The sequence below is a fragment of the Mustela nivalis genome (assembly GCF_964662115.1).
Source record: "Mustela nivalis genome assembly, chromosome: 15".
NCBI lineage: Eukaryota > Metazoa > Chordata > Mammalia > Carnivora > Mustelidae > Mustela > Mustela nivalis.
Genome location: NC_139034.1, coordinates 10,077,159 through 10,092,235, shown reverse-complemented (window position 1 = coordinate 10,092,235; position 15,077 = coordinate 10,077,159). Strand labels below are relative to the sequence as shown.

Here is a 15,077-nt window from a genome sequence, read left to right as displayed (position 1 = left end):
ATTTTTTATTTAAACAAATTACTAAGCTCTTATTAGATGTGAAATGTTTTAAAAATGTATTCATCTTCTGTTTCCAAGTCCTTGTGTAAGGCCCTGCTGCCCGTATAACCAGACACTCAGTACATCTGACATGACAGAATATATCTTATATATATTTTATACTTGAGCATACATCAGTTTTCTGTTTCTTTCCTGTGATTCAAATTCATCCTGATGCATGGTACTACTCTAGGAGCCCTGAAGATGCTTTTGCCAGGAATTATTTTCCTTCCCTGTTTTGACCAGCCAGACAAAACTTTTTTAGATAAATGGAACCTGGGTGATATAGACTAACTTCTTCACATTTTATAGTTAGAGATCAAGACAAAGAGATCCCAGATGACCCGCATTATGAGCTTTGCCAAGGACCCAGGAGACATGAGAGGCTTAATCTCTGACTTGGCTGGTGCTCTGCCCACCACATTCCCATTTGTAAATGTTCCCCCATGAGCCGCATTCGTAAATATGCCACCAAGCCAAGGCAACCTCATTTCTGTGTTCTATCAGTATATAAAGGAAGCCAAGGCAGCAACAATTCTCTGCCTTGGTATCCATGGAAGCCTTGACTTCCCATATGATGCTTCTATTCTCTCCTCTTCCAGGTACCTTCCCAACAGTGAACCAAGCACCTGACAATCTGCTATGAGTGGTCCACTCCAACCATGAAAGGAAGAAGTTGATCTACATCTCCAAATTTCTGTTTACAGAAGATAACTTATTATTGTACTTAATAGGTGGTCTTGTCTGGTCTCCCAACTCCTGATGCTACTCTGTTGCCATATGCGTAAGGATAGAGCTCCTAATCTTATTCTGGTTTGTATTTTCAATACACATGAGTTTTTATAAGTAGCTGGCCTTTGGTTAACCATCCTGGAAAGCCAGATATTTGTGTCCTATACTAGCTCCCAGACCAGGGAAGCATTCCACCTCCATCTCTGCTGAGGATGATTCAGCATGATGCCCGGTAACTCAAATCTCGTTTGACATTGGCCAGAAAGTTATATGCATAAGACTATGAGTATATACCCAGTCTCTAAGGGGAATCAGAGAAATGCTATAGTGTGTGGGTATGGTAAGGAAAACTAAAGTTTAACATAATCTTTGGGACAAGGGGAAGGGGCCCTCTCCTCTTCCTTGACTTGGGTAATAGGTAACTCATTGTTCTTCTTTAGGCCCTAGCAATACTAAGTAAATCTCTCCATCGAAAATGAGGCATTTATAAGAACTAGGGTGTGTGTGTGTGTGTGTGTGTGTGTGTGTGTTGCTATTAACTCTTTATAGGAAATCATTTCAAAAGATACATAATTTGAACAGGAAGAATGAATAAAGAGAAACAAGTCTAGGTAAAAAGTATAAACACAACACCTTGTCTAGGCTTCTCGTTAGGCTTCAAATCCCCAGAAATGGAAAAAACAGATCTACACTTAAAATATATGCAGTAACATGAGAGAACTATAAATGACAGATACTCTCCAAAAGTTAAAAAGCAGAAATGTTGGACTAAAGAACATAATAAACGAAACACAGGACAGAGAGGATGTGGCCATCAGTGTGTGTAGCTGAAGAACCATAATGGGAAGACCTAGAAAACTCACATCAGAAAAACACAAATAGCAACCAACCCAGAGATAAGAGGATACCCCATCTCCCTAGCAATAAATAAGGATAGTGGAACCACAAGAAATACGATTTTTCTCCCTTACTATACTGGGAAAATTTAAGTGTGTCTATCAAGTATCCAAAAGTTAAATAGTAGAGTTAGTTCATGGATGTGTAAATAATGGCAACTTGTCTTTCCAAAGGATTATAACCAGTAAAACTAAGAATATCATATCCTTGACCTCCCATTTCTGCTTCTTATTCTTTTGAGAGAAATACTCTCACTTGGGCACAGGGATTCATGTACAATAATGTTCACTACATCACTGCCATAGTGAAAAACTGGAAATGACTACGAGTGGGAAAGGTAGCTGTCAAAAGCAACAAGGTAAATATATATGGAGTGAACTCGAAAATACAATGATAAATGAAAAAAGCAAGGTTCACAATAACACTACAGCATTTGTGCAAAGTGACTACATATCTCCTTTTGATAGGCCTATCAAACATCCCAAGTTCATAACAGTGATTACCTCTAAGGGGGATGGATGGACATGAGAGTCAAAGAGCACTTTAATCTCAAATGGGTTCCAAGTTCTCAAAAAAAGAGAAATATTCAGGTATTGTATGCTTAATTATTGTTTTAATTCAGTGCAAACAAGTAAAAAATACTTGGTGTATCAATAAAAAACTATTATGGAAAAAACTGAATAAACTCAGCAGTGGGCAGGAAATGGATTTTCAAAAATGTTAATGAAATAAAAAGCACTAATAGTGGTCTTCTGCATAATTTTAATGAATGTTCATTGATGAACTCATCTGTTAATATAGTGGCTCAGACTTACATAATGTGCCAGGCATTATTATGTTTTTAAATATACTAATTCATTTAATTCTTACAAACTGAGGTAGAAACTATTTATTAATACTTCCCTGTGGCAGAGAAGAAACTAAAGCACTGAGAGTTAGGTAGACTTGACCAACAACCTCATAACAGTTAGTGGCGGAGCCTAAATTCAAAAGCAGGCAGTATGGACCCGGCATCACTCTTTTTACCCACTACATATAGCCTTTGGCAACATGAGGGTTAGGGGCTCCTCTCACCCCCCTGCGCTGTCAGAAATCCACATAAAACTTTGGACTCCCCAAAAATTGAATGGCTAACAGTCTACTGTTGACCAGAAGCCTTACCAGTAACGCAAAGTCAACTAACATACTTTGTATATGAATTATAAACTGTATTCTTACAATAAAGTAAGCTAGAGAAAAGTAAAGATTAAGAAAGACATAAGGAAGAGAAAATACATTTAAAGTACTGTAGGATATAAAAAAAAAAATTCACACAGAAGTGGACGCATGCAGTTCAAACCTGTACATGAATCACTGTTAACAAAAAAAAAAAAAAAAAAAAAAGGGCAACACACAAACTTTTTAAAAAAAGCTGAAGAGCATATCCAAAACAAAATAAGAAAGAAGGTGGAAAATTTTGCCTGCAAATACATACCAGGCCAATGCTAACAACAAAAAGGGGACAAGGACAGCAATATTACTATAAGACATGAGAGAAACTCAAGTGAAAAGCAATAAAATAAATGAAGGCAAATGCATGTTTCATATTGAGAATTTTTATTATCTTTTTTTGTACACGATGCCAACATATCAGAAATCAAAAGAATTCATATTTTGAACTATATAATTAACAAATTTTAACTGACAGCACTTTAAAAATCTGTACATAACAATACAAGAATGTATTCTTTATAAACATATATGAAAACTTTGGCCATGAACTAAGTAACACCAAAAAAAGTGAATGAATTCCAAAAAAACTGAAATCATACAGTAAGCACAGTGAATTAAATTAAAAATAAACAACATTTAGTAACTAGGGGATATTGGTAAGTCTGTCTCCAGGGTTTACATCTTTGATTCTGAACTCCTGCTCTGGCTTCTGACAAGGAGTCTGGGGTACTTGAGGCCAGGCCAACTCAACACTAATCAACACTAGAATGGGAGATCTCCAGACTCAAGAAACAATGCACTGATCATCCTAGAGTCAACAAACACATTCAATAATAATTAAAAATCATTTCTGCCCTGAAGAGAGGACTACACCCTGGAAGGGATTAACTCTGGTACAGCTGGTTGAGAAGCTGGTCCTAAAGAAAGAGAACACAGACCAAATACATTGACATAATGGGGAAGAAAAGGTAGGGGAAAAGTGAAGAGGATGCCAAGGAGTTCATGTGTCACTTGACAGGGGAAAGTGCCAAAAATAAGAATATAAATGAATCACACATCATTCCCCAAAGTTACATTCTGGAATAAAAGGGGGAAAATTGCTAATAAAATGGACAGAAGTAAAAATCACACATCTACTAAAGGTCTTATATGCAGAATACATAAAGAACTCTCAAAACTCAATAATAAAGCAAACTACTCAATTAAATATACGTGCAAACGTTTTGAACAGACACTCTGCAGAGGATGAACTGAAAGAAACTCAACGGCATTCATCATGAAGGCGGGCGAATGAAAACCACAGTGAGGTGCAACCACACTCCTAAGAGAGTGGCCAGCCTTAGAAAGACCGACCACACCAGGTGCTGATAGGGATGTGGAGCAACTGGAATGCTCACACCCTGCTGAAGAAAATGGAAACTAACACAATCACTTGTGAAAACAGTGTGGCAATGTCCTAAAAAGTTAAACACACTCACCGTATGATCCAGCCATTCCACTCCCAAGTATTTATGCAAAAAAAAATAAAAGCACATGCCCACATGAATATTCATACAGCTTTACTGATAGCAGCTCAAAAGAAGCCAAAATTAGAAACAATCCCCAAACCCACCGAAGGTGACTAGATAAACTCAGCTCATCAGCAATAACATGGTATGAATTATTGATACATGTAACAACATGAATGAATCTCAAGATAATTATGCTGCATAAAAAACAGACCATAAAAAGAGTATATACTGAATAAAAAGTATATTCCTTTTACATAACTGTGATATTGTGATTTATAGTAAGAAATATATATTTGGTTTTCATCCCCATTTCTGGCACAGAGCTCCTAAAATCCTTGAAATTTCCTAAGTGATAAGAGCTATGATTTTCATATTTGTAATAAATCCCTCTCCACCTCACCTGAGTATATTACTGAAGTGACTTCAGGAAAGCCACTAAGGATGGGGGCTGGTTGCCAGGGGAACCTACCATGTGATCAGAGGGTTGGAACTTTCAGTCCCACCCACCCCCAACTTTGGGGAAAAGGGATGGACTTGATTGAGTTCAAGCACACCATGGGTCAATGATTTAATCAATCAACCTATATAATAAAGCCTCCATAAAAACCCAAAAGGACAGAGCTTCCAGGTTGGTGAGCCATAATGCATTGCTATGTTGGGAGAGTGGCGTATCCCAAACGCCATGGGGACAGAAGCTCATGTGTTCTGCCAGACCTCTAGCTATTCAACCGTATCCTTCAAATTATTTTGTAATAAACTAGGAATCTAGTAAGCAAACTGGTGTCCTGAGTTCTGTAAGCCACTCAGGCTAATTAATAAACCCCAAGAAGGGGGTCGTGGGAATGCCCAATTTAGAGCCAGTTGGAAGTGGAGGGAACAGTCTGGGCTTAAGAATGAAGTTGGGCAGGTTGTGTGGGAGGGGGCATTGCAATGGGACAGAACTCTTAACCTGTGAGATCTGATGCTGTCTCCAGGGAGATAAATGTCAGAACTGAGTTAAATTGCAGGACACCCAGCTGGTGTCAAATTGCCTGATGTGTGGAAAACCCACACATTTGGTGTCAGGAAAGAAGAAGTGTTGCGTGAAGAATTTAGTGTACAGGAGACACATCACAGAGTGTTCTTTCTTTACAGTAACATTCCAGGAAATGCAAACTAATTTACAGAGACAAAAAGCAGATCAGTGGTGGGGAACTGACCGGAAGGAGGGATGAAAAGGGCCACAAGGAAACTTCTGTGGGTAATGGCACACTCACTTTCTTGTTGATGGTGATGATGTCAGGAGTGTGCGCACATGCCAGAACTTACGAGACTGTACATTTCGAATAGTCACAGTTTACTTTATGTCAATTATGGCTCCATAAAACTTCCAAAAATGGATCAGTGGAGATGGATACGAAAGGAGGACAGAAAATTAACTAGGAGATCCCCGGACATTTCTTTACCACTTAGTTCTAAAATGATGGCCAAGCTAAGATGACTCCATTGTGAGCCGCAGACACAGGACTGAGTATCACCACGGAAGAGACAGACACACAAGAGAAATTTAGCACAGAGACAGGCCACTGCTCCAAGAGTATTTACAAAGGGCCAGTTTGTGGCATCATAAGCAGCAATGAGCTCAGTTCCCTAAGGCAAGTTTTCCCCCTACACAATCCCCTCACTCAGAGGGCTCTGAACCCGCCAATCTCATCAGGGAGTGTGTCACCAGAAACAGTCTTCAAGCGGCTCAACTCTCCAGCCCTGCAGCGAAGCAGTAAGCAGAAACCCTCATTCCTCAAGATATGAGGCCTGGGGGAGCCATTAAGTCCCACTAAACCTGAGTCCTTGCAGCAGCCATCACCCCCGCCTGCTTGCCTGAAAGGGCTCCCAGGAGAAAGCCCACTTGCAGACCCACAGAACACCACCAAGTGCAAGGAAGCCACTACTTATTACTCCTAGGAAACAAATAAATGCTTCTTTGACAAATAAAAAAGAATTGAACTACATCCCTTTTCGCCTTAGTTGGACAGCAAGAAAAGCCATTAACCAGTACCACATTGTGATGAACATGAAAAGCTCCTACACAGTTTACCAAAATATTATTACTTCTAATCCACACGAAGTATTTATTAAATTAATGCCCTTTTAAACAAAACTCAAATTGTCAGCTCCTCATTCAAGGTAATAATAAACAGAAGAACTATATACATTTTACAAATAGAATGTTAAATTAAGCTAAAAGACATTGTTTTTATAACATAAAATACAACAGTAAACACTCAGAACCTAAAAACATCAACATTTTAACACGTGCTAGAGACACAACTTTCAGATAAATGCTGATCTCAAAGAACCTTAAAAATTCAGAAATAATTTTTAGGTACTCAGAATTTACCTGATATCACCTATGAGGTTTAAGGCTTTAAAAGCTCTAGTTTTTGTTTCCAAATTATCCAGTTAGCCGTAAATTAAAACTTTTCTCAAAAATCAGTCATCACCTCCTCTTTCTGTTAAGAAGTATCACCTATTTTTCTCTACCTTACTCATTCACATCATTTGAGATGACATTCACCAAACAAATTTACAAAACCCAAAATGCATTAAAACTCATTAAGTTCTCAGAGGAAACAGCAAACTATAAGATACAAAATTAGACAATTTGCCAAGCATGTGACAAAAATATTATCACCAAAATACCCAGTTGAACCATATGAAATTACCATTTTTGTTGGTAAAAACAGCCAAATGTTGGTAATTTCACATGAAAGAACACAATTAAAAAGCAATAAAATTAAAATAACAATAAAGCTGTGAAATCTAGCAACTGTTTCCCTAGCATACGTGCTACTAAACTGAATTTCAGTGTTTTTCGAAACAAAAAGCATTCTGATGGCAATGTTTTTGGCAACAAGAAACTGTACTCACCAAAGAAAGTTAAGATCAAATAAATGGCTATTTTAGTTAACTATTCCCAATTGTTTAGGCCATGAAAGCAGGAAGAGAAATAAGAGAGAGTATAATTTCTCAAATTTGCAACCTACGTCCTTGGTCTCAAAACTTCAAGTCTGGTATACTATCAACTCCGTTCTTCTGAATGTATTCCAGCAAATAAATCATGAGCGCCATCCAAAGGATCAGGCAAGGTTTCTAGGTAACTTTATAAAAAATCGACCAAAGAACCCAAATCATAAAGCTGACGGTAGTGGACCAGTTACAGATGATGAATGGGAACATTTGTATACAGAAGCATTTATATATATAGTACGTCACCTATGTCCTACATGCTACAACTTAATGGTACCCACTTAACAGCTAACAAGGTCAGGGCTCAAAAAGTAACTTATCCCAGGGGACAGCACTAGTAAAATACAAAAGAACTTAAATTCAAAACTGATTTCTGTCAGATGCCAATTTTTTTTTTTTTAAATTGAGGTTTAAAACTATATAGTTGACCCTCGGACAACAAGAGTTTGAACTGCACAGGTCCATTTATACGTGGTTTTTATTTTTGTTTGTGTTTTTTTTTTTATTTAAATATGGTACAGTACTGTAAACGTATTCTCTCCTTATGATTTTCCTAGTGACACTGACATTTCTCTCACTTACCTTATTGTAAGAATACAATTTCTGATAAATATGACATACAAAGTAGATGTTAATCAACTGCTTATGTTATCAGTAAGGCTTCCAGTCAACAAAAGGCTACTAGTAAAGCTTTTCAACAGTCAGAAGTTATACGCAGATTTTCAACTGTGTGCGTGTTGGCACCCCAACCCTGTGCTGTTCAAGGGTAAACTGTGTTAGCTGCAGGTGCACAACATAGTGCTTTGAAGTTTGTATATAAAAATGATCATCACTACATGTATTGACAACAACTTTTTTTCTTGTAATGGGGACTTTTTGAATCTGTTTTGACAATTTTCAAGTATGCAATACAATATTACTAACTAGAGTTGCCACGCTGTGCATGACATCCCAGGACTTATTTGGAAGTCTGTAGCTTCTAAACCCTTCACCCATTTCTCCTGCCTTCGACTCTCTGCCTCTGGCACCCATCAATCTGTTCTCCACATCTATAACCTTGGTTTTTTGTTTTTGTTTTTTAATTCTTCATATAAGTGAAATCATACAGCATTTGTCTTTGATTTATTTCACTTAGCATAATCTCCTTAAGTTCCATCCAGGTTTCTTCAAATGGCAAGATTTTATTCTTTTTTATGGTTGAATAGTATTCCATTATACGGTTTCCACACACCATATCTTCTTTATTCATTCATCCGTTGATGGACACTTCAGCTGTTTGCATTAGATAGACTAGATGTCTATTGAAAATAATGCTGCAATGAAGACAGGGGTACAGATATCTTTTCAAATTTTCGTTTTCAATGGATAAATATCCAGAAGTGAAACTGCTGAATCATAAGGCCGTTCTACTTGTAGCTTTTCAAGGAACCTCCAGACTGTTTTCCACACTGGTCACCCCAATTTACATTCCCACCAACAGGGCATGAGGGTTCCTTCTCTTCTATATTGTCACCAACATGTATTGTCTTTTTGATAACAGCCATTCTAATATGTGTGAAGGGATATCTCACTGTGGTTTTGATCTGCATTTCCCTGCTGATCAGTGATATTGAGCATCTTTTCATGTACCTGCTGCCCATCCAATGTCTTCTTTGAAAAAATATTTATTCAAATTTTCTGCCCCCCTTTTTAATATTTTTCTTGCTATTGAGTTGTATGAGCTTTTTATATATCTTGGATATTAACCTCTTATCAGAGATATGAGTTGCAAATATTTTCTTCCCCTCAGTAGTTTGCCTTTTCATTTTGCTGATGATTTCCTTTGCTGTGCAGAAGCTTTTTAGTTTGACGTAGTTCCTTTCTTCCTTTTTTTTTTTTTTTTTTTGCTTTTGGAATTCAGATCCAAAAATTGCCCAGATCACTTATACTTTCTTGTAGAACTCTTATGGATCCAGATCTTACATTCAAGTCTTTAGTCCATTTTTAGTTAATTTTTGTGTATGCTGTAGAGGTAGTGGTCCAGTTTCATTCTTTTGCATGTAGCTGTCCAGTTTTCCTCACACCATTTATTGAAGAGACTGTGTCATTGTATATTCTTGGCTGCTCTATCATATATTGACCATATATGCTGGATGTATTTCTGGTCTCTATTCTGTCCACTGATCTATGTGTCTGCTTTTATAGTTTTGATTACTGTAGCTTGGTAATATAGATTGAAATCGGGGAGCACGATGCCTCTGGCTTTGTTCTTTCTCAGGATTGCTTTGGCTATCCAGACAGGATCTTTTGTGATTCCTCACAAATTTTAAAATTAGGTTCTATTTCTGTGAAAAATACACTTGGAATCTTGATAGGGTTTCCCCTGAATCTGTAGATTGCTTTGTGCAGTAGAGGTATTTTAAAAACATTAATTCCTCCAACCCAATTCAAAGCCAGCTGGGTCAGATATCCAAGTCGTAGAACGTTTCTGCAGCTAAGACCCTCTTTTAGCATCACCATTTGAGCACCCACTGTCTGCTAGAAGCTCTGAGTATTTTTTTTAATGTTTTCAGCAACTTGTCAAGATTATCCTCCTTTTAGATGAGGGAAAGGAGGATCCAGGATTTAAGTGATTTTGCTCAAGAGCTTAAGCCTGTATGTTTTTAGCATTTGAACCCAAGATTTTCTATTAACTCCTAAACTTACATCCCCTCTACTGTACCACTACTCTGCCATACCTAGTAACTAGCACCAACTGATACGGTCGATAACACGCACAGCTAACCCTGAAACTATATGGGTTCGAACTGCACAGGTCCACTTGTAAGTGGATTTTTTTCGATTACTACAGTACAGTGTTGTAAATGGATTTTCTTTTCCTTATGATTTTCCTAGTAACATCTTTTCTCCAATTTACTATAAGAATACAGTATACAGAGTCCAGAGTGCTAACATGGATGGAACTAGAGCGTATCATGCTTAGCGAAATAAGTCAAGCGGAGAAAGACAACTATCATATGATCTCCCTGATATGAGGAAGTGGTGATGCAACATGGGGGCTTAAGTGGGTACGAGAAGAATCAATGAAACAAGATGGGATTGGGAGGGAGACAAACCATAAGTGACTCTTAATCTCACAAAACAAACTGAGGGTTGCTGGGGGGTGGGGGTTTGGGAGAAGGGGGAGGGATTATGGACATTGGGGAGGGTATGTGCTTTGGTGAGTGCTGTGAAGTGTGTAAACCTGGTGATTCACAGACCTGTACCCCTGGGGATAAAAATATATGTTTATAAAAAATAAAAAATTAAAAAAAAATAATACAGTATACATACACATAATATAAAAAATACATGTTAATTGACTGTTTATATTATTGGTAAGGCTTCTAGTCAAGGCTCTCAGTAGTTAAGTTTGGGGGAGCCAAACGTTGTAAGTGGATTTGACTGTGTGGGGGTCAGCGTCCCTAACCGCTTCACTGTTTCAAGGGTCAACTGCAATTAAAATGGGAAAGCACACAACTTTAAACCATACATTTGTTATTGCTTCTTGGCCTTTTGGCTATGATCAAGTGTAAACTATGTATTTGTTTACATCTGTAAGCCATTCCACTGAGGCTGAAACACTATATGACTGCAAGAGACTTAGGAATGATTCCAGTAACACCATCTGGAGATGCACTGTCTTGCCATCCAACTATTCTAGGCAGTTAGGACAAGGACTCGGGGTTTCCTCAATCCTTACTTGCCAAAAATCATAAAAATATGTATGTGGAAATTACTTAGCACAAATCAACGGCCATAATATGTGGCTTACATTATTATACAAAACGTGTCAATGTATTCTAAGATACAGACAACAAGCAAATGAAGTAATTTTAACTCATCCAAAGATATATGATAGTTATAATAGATTTACCAAGTAATTTTTTACCCTGCCTTAGAATTTTAAAAAAATCTTAGCATTGTTTCAAATAGCCTCTTCTTTAAATCAAAAACTAAGAGCTATTTAATGAAGTTTAAACCAATGCATAACTTTTAAGTTCCACACAAAGCTTTCTGGTTATATCAGAAGAAAGAAGAAATGCTGAACTGAGACTCTCCCATCAGATTATGCTGACTTTTAACTTTAGAGAAAACAGTAACTTAAACCAACAAGTCATATAAATGTGGCCTTGCTCTTATGACTTTCAGATCATAACCACAGAAACCAAAATGTAGTAGATACTGTCTACAGGCATTCAATATTTATTCCCACCCCCACTGTCTCCTTCCCTATATTACAGAGACTATAAGGCTAAAAGCTCATTTCTCAGGTCCCTTGCCATGGACTTTAATTTTTCTTCTTTCTGTATCTATATGCATTTTATCTCTTTTTGCACTGACTAGGACAATTCTGAGTAAGAACAGTAAGTGACCATCCTTCCTTATTTCCAATGTGAGGCAAAAACATTAAGTCTTTCACCAATAATTGTAATTACTAGCTGTAGGTCTTTCATAGATACCTCTTATCAAGTTGAGAAAGCTCCAACTTTTCTGAGTTTTTATCATGAATAAATTAGGACTATTGTCAAATGCTCTTTCTACACCTAGTGAGATGATCATACAAGTTTGAAGAATTCTGTGTAGTTTGTTGATAATGATTGAATTACATAATGATCTTCAAAAGAAGAACCAACGACACTTTAGCATGATGTATTATACTTTTGATATAAACCTTATTCAGGTTGCTAGTATTCTGAGAAATACCTCTTTTTTTAATATCAGAGTAATAATGGCATCCTAAAATAAATTAGTATTCCTTCTATTTTCTGAAGATTTTGTATATAATTGGCTTTACTTCTTTCTTAGTTAAGTTGGTAGAATTCACCAGTGAGTCCAATTGGGCTTTGAGGGTTTTTTGGGGGGAAAGAGGGGTTAACTACAAATTCAATTTCTTGAATAAAGAGCTATGCATGTTATCCATTCCTTCTAAAAGGATTTTTAGAATATGATATTTAATTTCAAAATATTTGGAGATTTCATAGATAATATGATACCGACTTCTAGCTTAGTTTCAATAAGGTTAAAAAAAAAAAAGACATATTCCTGAAAAATTACCTGTAAAGTGAAAGCATGGAAATCAAGATAAATACCTTGTGACTTTGATGAAATCTGTCCATTTATCTAAGTTATCATAATATTCCCTTGAGCTTCCATTTGTAGAATCTATATTGATGGTCTCTCTTTTCTGATATTAGGAATTTTTGCCTTCTCTTTTTTTCCCTGATTAGAACAACTACAAGTAGATCAATTTTTATTGATCTCAAAAAGAAACTCAGCTTTTGGTTTCACAGATCTTTTTTCCTACAGTTTTTCTGTTTTCTATTTCAATGATTTCTGCTCATATCTTTGGTAACTTCTTCTCTGCTTGTTCTGGGTTTAATTTGCTCTTTGCTCTCTAATTTCTTAAGGTAAAGGTTTAGATTTACTAATCTAAAAGGTTTAGATTATTGTTTCAAAGCTTCTGTTTCCTATTATAAGCATTCAACACTATAAATTCCCCCTGGAAGTACTGCTTTAGGTGAATCCCATAAATTTGGATATGTTGTACTTTCATTTTCATTCAACTCAAAATATTTTCTAATTTCCCTTGTGACTTCCTCTTTGACCCATGGGACTCTGAGAATGTGATATTTAATTTCAAAATGTATGGAGCTTTCAAAGATATCTGATAATGATTTTTAGCTTAGTTTCATTACAGTCAAGAAATACACATATATTCCTGAAAAGTCAGCTGGAAAGTAAAAGTATGAAAACAAAATTCAAATTTCTGATAGTAAATTAATGAAATGATTTGTCTACGAAGTGAGACAGAATTGAAGATCAAGTCTTCCAGCATCCCTTCCTCTAAAGGATATTAAGAACATTATGTTCTCTCTAAAGCCCATCTCAAAATCAACAGACTTGTTTATTTTCCTTCTACCTTTCCAAAAAAATTAATAAATGAAAGGAAGAAAAAGACAATTTCACATAGATCATCTCATTTGATTTTTACAACTCTATAAAACAAATGATAAACATTTTGTACATGGAAAATGAAGCTCAAAGGAGTAACTCGCCTTACTGGTTGGCCATGTTTCATTACTCTTGAATTATCCCTTGAAGATAGAGCTAATATAGATCATTTAAATCTCTAAATAATTCAAAACCTCATTTCAGTCAACACCACCTCAGTTCAGAGTAAGCTGTAGTAAAAAACAATGAGGTTTAGGTTTTATCATCTTGACTGCTCATATCCATTCATTATTAACAAAAATCAGATTACAAAAAACTAATTAAAACCCAGGGATAAAAAGTAAATGGGAAAAATATGAGGAAGGAAAAATGAGACCCAAGTTTAATAAGTCATAAACTATATAGCCACTTTTGTTTTTCACACAAAAATAATATGAAATGAATATATCAAGTTACATTTTTTCTCTTTCAAATTCTTGAACTGTTGAGTAGGAGTTAAAACTCTAATATTTATAGATTAAAATATATTAATATGTAATATTTTGAAATATTAAACTATTTTATAGTATTCCATTTCAAATTAAAATTCTGAACTACAATGTTAAGGAAATTAATTGGCTTTAAGGGTAAGAGGTACACATCCTTACCGTATAACTGCTGATTTACGGGTTGCAGAAATTCCCCTCAGGTAGCATCACCACTTTGGCTCAGATATCAATAGTACAGCAATCAAAATTAAAACTGAAAAAAAAAATTAAATAACAGTAAGTAAAAGGCATCCAAGTCTTCATAAAAGTCTTAAATTCAAATTTCACATTTAAACAATTTCATCAAGGGAGTTCTAGTCCCAGAACTAGTTTTTTTAATTAGTTTAAGCAAGGAGCTAATAAGGTATGTGAATTCCTGTATAATTCCAACTCCCTATCCTGGAATGAGCTCTGAAATTAACATCAAGAAATCAGAGTAAATAGCTTAGGGGCAGAAAAACAAAAAGCCAAGCATATTACAGGTATATTCAACTGAACAGCTCAGTTCATAGATTCAACACACACATATATTTAAGGTTTTAGTACTGCCCACAATGAACTGAACATAGGTGATTCACACAAGAACTCTATCAGACAAGAGCTTCTGTATCAATTTTTCACACAAAAATATTAGATTCAGGGGCACCTGAATTTAAATACAGGTGGTGCAGTTGGTCAAGCGTGAACTCCTTGTTTTGGCTCAGGTCATGATCTCAGGGTCTTGAGATCAAGCCCTGCATCAGGCTCTGGGCTCCCCAGAAAGTCTACTTATGACTCTTTCCCTCTGTCCCTATTCCACACCACCCCCCAAATAAATAAATAAATCTTTTTTAAAAATCTGTTTAAATTCAATAAAAATCTCGGTGGTCCCTTTATAAAGACCTTAATAGAACGTATGCAGATAAAGCAGTATTGAAGATTTAATACTTGCTGAATCTACCCTAGAAACTGCTTCCAGAATAACAGATATTCATAACAACAAGACTCTAGAGCAATCCGATATTGTTTATAAATGCTCTGGAGCTAGGCCGTACCAGAAAGGATAACAGAGTTCCCTACCCAAACAGAGTTATGGTTCACTTAGGAAGAATACGCAGAAGAAAAATTTGGTGACTATCGCTCGTTAATTCAGCAGAAGCTGACCAAGCATCTTGTATGAGTAAGTCTCCCCATTGTAAGG

The 15,077-nt window shown here is 36.3% G+C and overlaps 1 protein-coding gene across 2 annotated transcripts in view; it reads right to left on the bottom strand.

The window, feature by feature from the left end:
- The window catches only part of WASF3 (WASP family member 3), a 129,545-nt gene that overhangs the window by 57,458 nt on the left and 57,010 nt on the right, over positions 1–15,077 (bottom strand). For both annotated transcript variants that reach the window (XM_082700205.1, XM_082700204.1), the window contains exon 2: positions 14,018–14,111. The gene's annotated coding sequence lies outside the window, so the exon portion shown is untranslated. The remainder of the gene's footprint in view (positions 1–14,017; positions 14,112–15,077) is intronic.